Source organism: Dipodomys merriami, unplaced genomic scaffold (genome assembly GCF_024711535.1).
Source record: "Dipodomys merriami isolate MVZ:Mamm:240054 unplaced genomic scaffold, mDipMer1.0.p SCAF_471, whole genome shotgun sequence".
Classification (NCBI taxonomy): domain Eukaryota; kingdom Metazoa; phylum Chordata; class Mammalia; order Rodentia; family Heteromyidae; genus Dipodomys; species Dipodomys merriami.
In genome coordinates this window covers 713,327-723,375 of record NW_027206037.1, presented here as the reverse complement: position 1 = coordinate 723,375, position 10,049 = coordinate 713,327, and the positions used below count along the sequence as shown (strand labels likewise).

The 10,049-nt window shown below is 34.0% G+C and overlaps 1 pseudogene; it reads left to right on the top strand.

The window, feature by feature from the left end:
- Nucleotides 1-8,525: 8,525 nt before the first annotated feature.
- On the top strand, nucleotides 8,526-8,625 carry LOC138808731 (U6 spliceosomal RNA; annotated as a pseudogene).
- Nucleotides 8,626-10,049: the final 1,424 nt, after the last annotated feature.

The window sequence follows — 10,049 nt, the reverse complement described above, 5'->3', positions numbered from 1 at the left end:
GGACACCCTGATCTGAGGTTACACGTGTTTCAGAGACAGCTTAGTAAAGAGAAAATATGAAATTTATATTGCTTTTAAATACATTTTCCTTGAGTATATTGAGTTTAAACTTTGTAAGTTCTCTATAAATTAAGGTGAATTTTAAATGGGAAGAAGGTTCTCAGATCATTTTTTTGTGAGTGTATGTGCTGCGCATTATTTCCCAACTGTTCATGAGATAACAGTAAGGAAACAATAGCAATAATAGGAGAAAGAGAAGTTTTGTGTTTAAGTATAAGTGTTCAATGCACTATAGAAGATTCTAGAAATAATACCACGTTGAAACAATAAAGCCATGTCCTGTATGTAGATTTGAGAGTGATATATAGAAAACATTACACGTACGTGGAACAGGAAGTATGAGGCCACTCCCTTTCTAAATCACGCTTGCTAATCACGCAACTATGTAGACAGTAGAATGGAAGCATAATTCTCTTTCCAATGCAACTCAGATATAAGAGCATGGACTTAATTGGAAAAAAAAGTCCATCCTGAGAGAGCAGGGATTATACTAGCCATGAACTGGTGGATAAGATCACATTTATTTTCTTTCCTTTACTTATGTATTTTTTGTTGTTGGTTGTCTTGGCAATTGAACACTGGTCCTGGGAGCTGTCCCTCTGCTATTCAGCTCAAGGCTAATATTCTATACTTGAGCCACAGTGCCACTTTCAGTTTTCTTGTAGTTAATTGGAAAAAGAGTCTCCGGGACTTTCCTGCCCGGCCTGGCTTTGAACCCTATCTGAAGATCTCACCACCATCCAGCTTAGGATCACACTTCTAACAGTGTACACACAGCATATATAATGTGCATGCTCATGTATCTTTATATGAATTCTTAAGTTAAAAATCTAGGCTACAGCTTAGCCTTTACACTCACGAAAATGTTTGTAATTTAAAAGTTGATACTCCTGGAGAAATAAAACCTAAGAATGTAAAGGTGTCTGGGAAGGTCAGTTTGCATCCAGCCTGGGCAGAACAGTCTTTGAGAAACTATAACAAAAGCTGGATTGGAAGAATGGCTCAAGTATTGGAATACCAGTCATGAGCAAGATTGCTGAATAAGATCTTGAGGCTTTTGCATACATACATACAATCATACACATATATACAGAGACACTTATATGTGCACACACAAATACACATATTAAGCAACTCTCAGAATATGTGGAAAAATTTAGAAAACAATAGAAAATATGTCCCGAGTAAGACTAGAATCAAATGATAATTTTTAATGTTAGAAAGTCCTCAAGTGAACCTTCTTCAAAAAGTTTAAGAATATTACATAGATAGAGACCAGAGATAGTAATAGAGTCAAGTAATCATTATTAATGTCATCAGGTCCATGGAGGAATGAATCAGAGACTCCTTCAGGTGCATCTGAAAATGTTCAAATCCTGTGTCAAATGTTAGAACATCTTTGAAAAGAGTACAAGAACACTCTGAGCAGTATAGTGGATAATATTACTGGAGAAATTCAGAATTGCTAGTCTGTATCTAGATTAAATAAACCAAGAAACTATGGAGGGGCAATGTGATACAAGGCTAGAATTCTAGCACTCAGACTAAGACAGGAGATTAGATAGTGGAATTACACAGTGATACCTTCCATGGACCAGGTAGTATAATTTTGTCTTAATAAAACAAACCAAACAAGAAATGAATACAAAGTTGTAAGTTTGGGCTAATTTTGTCATTATGTTTTGAGAAGTCATGTTTCCTATTGAAATGCAACTCATATATAATCCTCAGTTGTGTTTGAAATTTTCTCTTCATTCATGAACATTCTTATATGCAAAATGGCTCATGATTCCCATCCAAAATGTGAAAAAGTAAGTGATCATCATTCTGATAGATTCCAAGGAAAGGAAGAAGGATTACAAAAGCTTAAGCTTGGAAAAATAGCAAAGTTAATCTAATGTAGTACTATGTAGATCTTGCTAAATTAGAGTTTAGATTTAAAATAAATGTTTTGGTTTTGTTTGTAATTTCATATTCTATCAGATACTACAAAATCCTTTTTAAGTAGAGGGTTTAATTGACAAATTTACAAATGTTTCTTGCATGGTATTTGCCTAGAATATTCTTTCATGAGAGTTATAATTAGAACTCAGTTAGTAGATAATTCCAAAACTTCATGTATAAAATGATAATGTGAATGATAATGTGAATAATGTAGACAGAGTTGGCAAAAAATGGATGATATTAATTTATAAATTTAGAAAAAGGGCGATTTTTTGAGGCTTTGGTATAACATGGTATGAAGAGAATAATTGTGTGACATCTTCTTTCTTCTACCTGTATGTAAGACAGGAAGCAATTTCCTTAATTACGTGCCTCTGTATACAGTGAGAAAAATGCTAGGTTTGGGATTTGTTTTATTTTCGTTTTTGTTTTATTTGTTTGTCCTAGGGCTTGAACTCGGGGACTGGACACTGTCTCTGAGCCTGTTTATGCTCAAGGCCCGTGCCCTACCACTTCAACCTCAGCTCACTTGTATCTGGCTTTTCCTAAGAACTTTATTGGAGATAAGAATCTAGAGAACCTTCCTGCCTGGGTGGGACTTTGCCAATGTCTAGTGCATTGGGGTCCCTGGGTAAGGGTAACGAAATCACCAGGACACTGGGAATGCAGAGTGCAAACAGCAATTGCCACTACATGCTGTGCTTTATTGTTAGTGGTATTTAACGACAAGCAAGCATGATCTTTGCCAAAATTTGGTCAGAAGACATTGACACAAAAATTTCAACAAATACATTTTTACTTGACCTATGAGACAATGTCTTGGTATATTATTATCTAAACTATTTTAGTGCAAGCTCAAACCAGTCAGGAAAATGCTTGACTAGCTGTTCATCTATGATTAAGCAAGAAAAAGAGCTACTTCCTCAGCTCCCAGGAGTCTGTGACATGTGTTTTGAGATAGGGAGAGAGAACATTTTCCCTCTCTAGCCCGGCATGCCAAGAGCTTTCCTAATACTCAAACTCGGTCTTCAGATAATCCTGAGGCCGGAGCCTGCATCATTCTGCCCCTTCAACCTAGACCCTGAGTCTTCACAGGCTTTTAACTGTAATCTTACAATCTTAGCATCCTTATTATCTATGATATTTAAAAAGTATAAATATAAATAATATTTCCAAGAATACCAGTGGAGGAAAAATGATGCAACCCAGTTTATAGTGGTGTTCTTTCCAGAACACGGAGGGCATCACATTAGCAGAGGTGCAGTGTATTTTCACAATGGAGATAAGCTATTCTTGATGTGAATTAAGGGAATTTTGAGGTGCACCCTACAAGTTGGAAACTGGTGGTCTAGGATGACTTTATGGCATAAATCTTGTGATTGATGGTCAAGAAATAATAGCTTAATCTGACAAACAACTGCTTACTCTTGAAGAATTAATTATAACATGCTTCATAGTTTTATCCTTTATCAGAATGTGGCTCTTTTTCTGTTCACTTCTCAGTCTGTAACACCCCATTGGAAAATGCACCTATTGCAGAATTACATAACATGCAAACAGGTATATTTTGAATCTCTCAGGAATGGAATGTTCAGAATTTGAAAATGAGTAGTTATTAGTCATAGGAATTTTGAAGAACACATACATTCTGTCCTCTTAACAACTTATTAACTTTTAAAAGTTATGGGTTTCCATAGAATTAAACTGTTTTCTCTTTTAGTATAAGAAAGTACTAAATTTATTCTATTTTCAAAATATTGGCAAGTATATTGTGAAAAAATTTTCTAGTTGGATATCATTCAAGTTGATGACCCTCTGATAAAGAAGAGGTAATTAATTCAAATTAGATGCTAAATAATACTGATTTTTAAAAAGTTACTACATAAAGAATAATATTTACTATACCAAAACAGTGAAATTTTATTTCATCAGCTTATTTTTTAAATTTAATTTTAATGTGAAAGTGATGTGCACTGGGGTTATAGCCATTGGAAGGTACTGAATACATAACTTTTCAAACTTGTTATCCCCTCTCTCATTTTTCTCACAGTTTTTCCTTCATCACAATACCCCTCAGACGTTGTAATGTACATTTCCAACTTATTGTCTTGTGAGAATTGCTATTGCATTGGTTTGCTCTTTGTCCTTTGCCTCACCGTTTTTTTTTTGTTCCTGTTCCCTTAACTAATTAAGGTAAATGTATACAAAATACACAGGGTACCAAAATCAAACACAGCAGAGGATAAACCTTAGGGGAAAATCTCAAAGAAAATAGAAATCACATAGTTCATCAAAAACAACAACTGCAAATAAATATTTCTTTTTCCATATCTTGGAGTTCATTTTGCTCAGCATCAGCTTATATGGTCATATATATGCATAACAAAGGCACTGGAAAATAGTAGTTTCATGGATACTATATCATGAAAACAACACGTTAACTCTTTTTGTTGGTAAGGGCGGGATTATGATCGGTGAATTCACGATTCTGATAAAGGAATTTCAAAAGAGCTTTAAAATTTATGACAGGTAAATTTTAATTGTTCAAACTTTTTAACAACTTAGCCTATTAAGAACATTTAAAATTGTCTGGGAAAATAGGCTTTCATGCAAAGAAATCCGTGTAGACTTAATTGAGAGGGAGCAATGTGGGTGAATATGGCTCATTTTCACAGTAAACAAACAAGCCTCACAAACCTTGCTGTAAATCCTGTAGGTTCTCTTGAGAATTGTCCTTACCCAGGAAATATACTCTCACTGTGTGAAACAAGGTTGCAGTGGAATTTAAATTCAAAGTTCTTTTAAAAAAAGACATCAAAATTTGTGAATTGACATTTAATTACTAAACAGTAATTCTCTGAAAAAGAAGGGAAGATGTAATTCAAAATCACTTACTTTAATAAAAGTATGAGAAAAGAGTAGTGAAGGTAGTGAAGAAAGATGAGAGAACCCATACAGGACTGTTTTCTCTCCAGTGGTGTAATGGGATCTTGACCTTGTTTCTTCCATTCTATCTTCACAAGCTATAAAGTGTAGCTCAGGACTGGAGTAACCAGTTCAGATAAAGAATACTCAAAGTGTGGGGGCTGGGAAAGTGGCTCAGGGGTAGAGCGCTTGCCTTGCATGCCTGAGGCCCTGGGTTCGATTCCTCAGCATCACATAAGCAAAAAGAAAAAAGCCGGAAGTGGAGCTGTGGCTCAAGTGGTAGATCGCTAGCCTTGAGCTGAAGAGCTGAGGGACAGTGTCCAGGCCCAGAGTTCAGGCCCCACGACCGGACCCCCCCCCAAAAAAAAGAGAATACTCACAGAAGAAAATATTTGCAGTCGATGTAGGTGATTTATAACCTTTGACAATCTATTCAAATCTGTTCAAGATTCTCCCCTACCCCAAACTGCCCTCTTTGGACAGCTTTGTTTGTTTTCCCATGACTGCCCTTCATTAACTGATTAAAATTTTGTGAGCTCATATACATACTCTCTAAGCATTGCTGTTTGGTTGTGATTTTTGTGTGTTTTTGTTTGTAGTTGTGTTTTTAACTGAATTTCAAAAGGTTGTGCATTTGTGTTACAATTAAATATGTCCACCTAATTGTCCAATGCTCCTGGATTAGAGTCACTCCTTCTATCATTCTCAACCAACCCTTTCTCCAAGATTTATTGCAGATTTAGGACTTCCTTTATTACATGTGTACATTGAGTATTCTAGCTGTGCTTGCCCCTTGTTCCATTTTTCATTCATTTTATGTCTTTACTATTATTCCTTTCTGGTTTCAACTTCCTGATAGTCGTTCTGTTAAACTGTCTGTTAATACATTCCAAGGAGTTTCAATCCCACATATACTTGAAATGATGTCAGCTTATATTTCCATAATTCATTCATCTGCAATAACAATTTGCAAGACTGGAGACGTGAAGCACCAAGACATGATTTTATTCTCATCGTTTTGGAAGATTAATCTTTAGTCAACAAGAAAGTTTAAACATCACTTAGAATTTATAGCTAACTACCAGTTTTTATAAATGGCTTTGTACAATGGTGTGTGATTATTTTATTTTACATGGGATGATATTTTCTACTACCTATAAATTTTGGAAAAAGAAGAAAACTAAAATTTACTACTGTAGAGGAATATGATAACAATAGAAGACAGATTTTATGTTTGTCACATCTCTGATCAGTACTCATATTCAAGACTTAAAGTCATATTTCTTACTATGTTAGACAGATAGGGAAAATATATGATAAGGCAACACATGATAAGGCATCTATTAGTGACTTTTTAAAATGTACCTTCTTATATGATGAAATTTACTTTATTAGCTAATATTTGGGTTTGAATTAAGGGAGGCTGATGTATTTAACACATTTCTGGAAGGCACCTACTGAACAACGCAAATGGTGCGAGATACTATTTCTACACTTTAATGAATGGTTGAACTTATTTGGCATTAGTGCTGGGTAAACAAATCAACTCTATTGTAACTTGATTCCTACACTTGAAAAACTTAATGTCAATATCATCTACTTGTCAAGTGTTATTTTGGTGAATATGATTATAAAAAGTTTATTTGAAAAGGAATATACTTTCAAGAGATTAAATGTATGTTATCATTGGTTTGAGAATGACAACATTTTTAGAATACAGAACCAAGTTTTACTGAAGTACCAGTGTTTTGAAGTACTAAGGGTCTTCTCAATTAATGGTTTTCGAAATTATATTTGAATTCCAAGTCAAGATTTCCTAGCCTTGGTAGAACAATTATGGATCTAACATTCAGGAATTATTTTTCGGCCTACTTATGCTGGACTGAAATCTTCCATTCATCATTAGGAGAGGGGTATTAAAAATAATCTTGTGACATTTGTGATTTTGTTTACTCATATGGGCTGGTCATCTGTAAATTGAAAGTTTGAACTACAGTACTTTCTGTCATATTTTGTGATCTCATCTTTCATTTTAAGTTGCCTTACATTTCACAATTGTTTACTGCTAATTCCTGCAAGGAATTGGGGCACTGAAATATTATAGGAAATGAGAAAATGAGATGGGTCTTCAATTACTTTCTCTTAGCATGTTGCATGGGCCAAGGTGAGAAGTCTTGCCCATGTTATCTGATGATGCAGGTAACTGGGACCTGATATCCTCATACCCATGGGTACTGCAGAAGAATAATAGCTTTTAGGCATCATATCAGCAAAAATTTGGGTATAATCAGTAAGAACGCTTCAGAAATATGGAAAAAAAACACTTTGGGACTAGCGAGTTAACACAAGAAACACATCAGCAGTGTAAAATCTCTTCTAGATTAGAGGAAAAACAATACTGCTTTTTTTTTTTTACTATGTGAATTCAGAAGACCAAGAACACTTAGAAGGTATCACAAGTTTATACCGAAGACATTGCATTGATACTTTTTATATTCTAATATATATTCTAAACCTAATTATTTATGTTCCAATCTATTTATGGGAATAATTTTAAATTTATTTGTCAAATTACCAATGAATTCTAGTAAGATTCACTGTGTGAAATTTAAGATCAGCACATATAAATATAAAATATGTATGTATATATAATAGAAGAAATTGTTATGCAATGTTCCGTTGTGGTTAGGGCATCAAAGGCAACTCTGTTTTAAAGTATTATTCCATTATCTCTACCTCAGTTTTTGGTAGAGTTAGACCTAAAACTTTACCATTTGTAAATTTACAGCCTGGAGGCAAGAGGAAACACTTTGATTAAAACATTACCAATTTAAGGCCTAATATCGAGGAAAAACATATGGACTTTTCCAGGAGTTATGGAAATATTTGGTGATAGAAAGTCAGTAGTGCAAGTTCCTGCCTGGTTGGATGGTAGACAGGCCAGGATATTAGGTAAACATGAATATGAACATTTTTTTTACCTTCTTGGCTTTAGCTAGTTTTGAAATGATAGGAATAATAAACAATTATATTTTGATAAAATACCTTCTATTCTGAAGAATTAAGTCTGAAGTGTTCATATCTCTATGAACCCATGTAACTAAGATTAGTTTTGTTCCAGTAAGACAATCTATGCTGTCAGGTAAGATATTCTGGTTGATCTGTTCCTACATGGAAGAAGGGTGAAGGGACAGAAAGACATTTGTACCACTGAGACCTCATTTAGAAAATTTTAAGCTGCAGAAGTTTAGAAGTAGCTCTTAAGCAAGGCTTACTTTGAATCCATTAGCTCCACAAAGCTAACTCAGTTGATAAATAAGTACTTGAAAAGCCATTACCTTTGAACTTAGCTATAAAGGCTTCAAAATATGATCAAATTTAAAATGAAAACGACAAAATAGTCATTGACAAAAAATTGCAAATATGAGCAATCGACCAAACAATATAAGTTTTTTCCACTATACATAGAAATTTAGAGAAATAAGATCAATAGCATTTTTAGTAACAATAAAGGTTCCTTGTTACAAATAGGCAACCAAGGATATATGCCTGTATAAAGATTACATCGTTAACTACTTAAATTTAGAGGGTACTACATGCTTCAGCAGCAGGTCTACACAAATTACAACAATACAGACATTAACATGGCACTTGCACAAGGATGGAATGAAAATTTGTGAATTATTCCATATTTTTCATTCTTCAAATGCAATGAAAAACAGTTATTAAAAAGTTGATTACAAAAATACAAGTGTAACAAAACCTGTAATTCATAGAATTAAAGGTTAGTTTGACATCAGTGTATTAAACTTTCACCTTCGAAAGGCCCTTACATAGCATAACCTTTACAATACTTGAAATTAGATAACATTATCTTTTTATCCCAAAGAAATAAAATAATATAAAGACTTAAGAAAAAGGAATCTTAAACTTTTCCTATATGGAATGTAATCTGAAAGGACACATTTATTAATGAACCTATATATTATAAAACAATGTAGACTTTAAGTATTATATCTAGAAGACAATGAAATAGATTATGGACTTTATACAAACATAGATACTTTTTTCAGACAATCACCAGGAATATCTTTAATTTCTATACTATTCTTTCAACAGATAAGATAAAATTAAAAAAATCACAAACTCTGCAGAAATCATTATAGATGCATACAAAAAACTCTTGAATACATTTTGTCATCAAAGTCAGGCAATTCACGTGGAAGAATAACATGGAATCCATAAATTTTTAAATTAAGATCTTGCTGTTATTTTGTATTATAAAAATATTTTGTAGGGACAGAAAGGATGGACTGGCACTTTTGAAATTTAAGAAACTTAACCAAACCATGACTACATAGGAGAACAATTTGTACAGCCTTCCACAACTTCAAAGAGTTAGTGATACATACTTATGCTTTTGGCAATATCAAATGCAGTTTCTTCCAAGTTGTTCTTCAGTCCGGTTTGAAATCATGTTTAAACAGAAGGAGATACAGCGTATCTTTGCTATTTCTATCCCGAGAAACAATATTTAAGGAGGTCAAGAGGCCTTTAGTTTGGGGATTGGTATCTGCATCATGATGAAGTAAGAAAGAATCCATTCTGGTATTATTCCACATATACGCACTGTGCAGGGGTGCCAAGCCATTCAGAATTCTTGCATGAATATCTGCCTTGAGCTACCAACTCATGGACAATGTCAAAATGTCCACTCTAGGATTCCCGATGAAGAGGGGTATACTTACCTCATTTCTAGTATACATATGAGTGGCCTTTTTGGAAAGTAGTCTCAGCACTATAGTAAGCCGATTAATTTCAACATCTCAAAGAAGAAATTTGCATGGATTCTTCTCCATTATTTTCTTGCAATTGATACCTTCCTCACGTTTTCATCTTGTTCCTTGTCTTCATCAGAATTGCCTAACCAGAGACTTTGAGTACCAGTGGGAATGAGGTGTCCATGTATTTCCCCAATAGTTCACGTAGGTTGAAATGGTCAGAAAAATCCGGTGAATTTTCTGCATGTTTTTTCACCATGATTTATTTTCTCTTTTTCCATTTTTACTATTTTAAATTATGGTAAGTGGGGAGTACTGAATTGATAGAGAGCAGAGGAA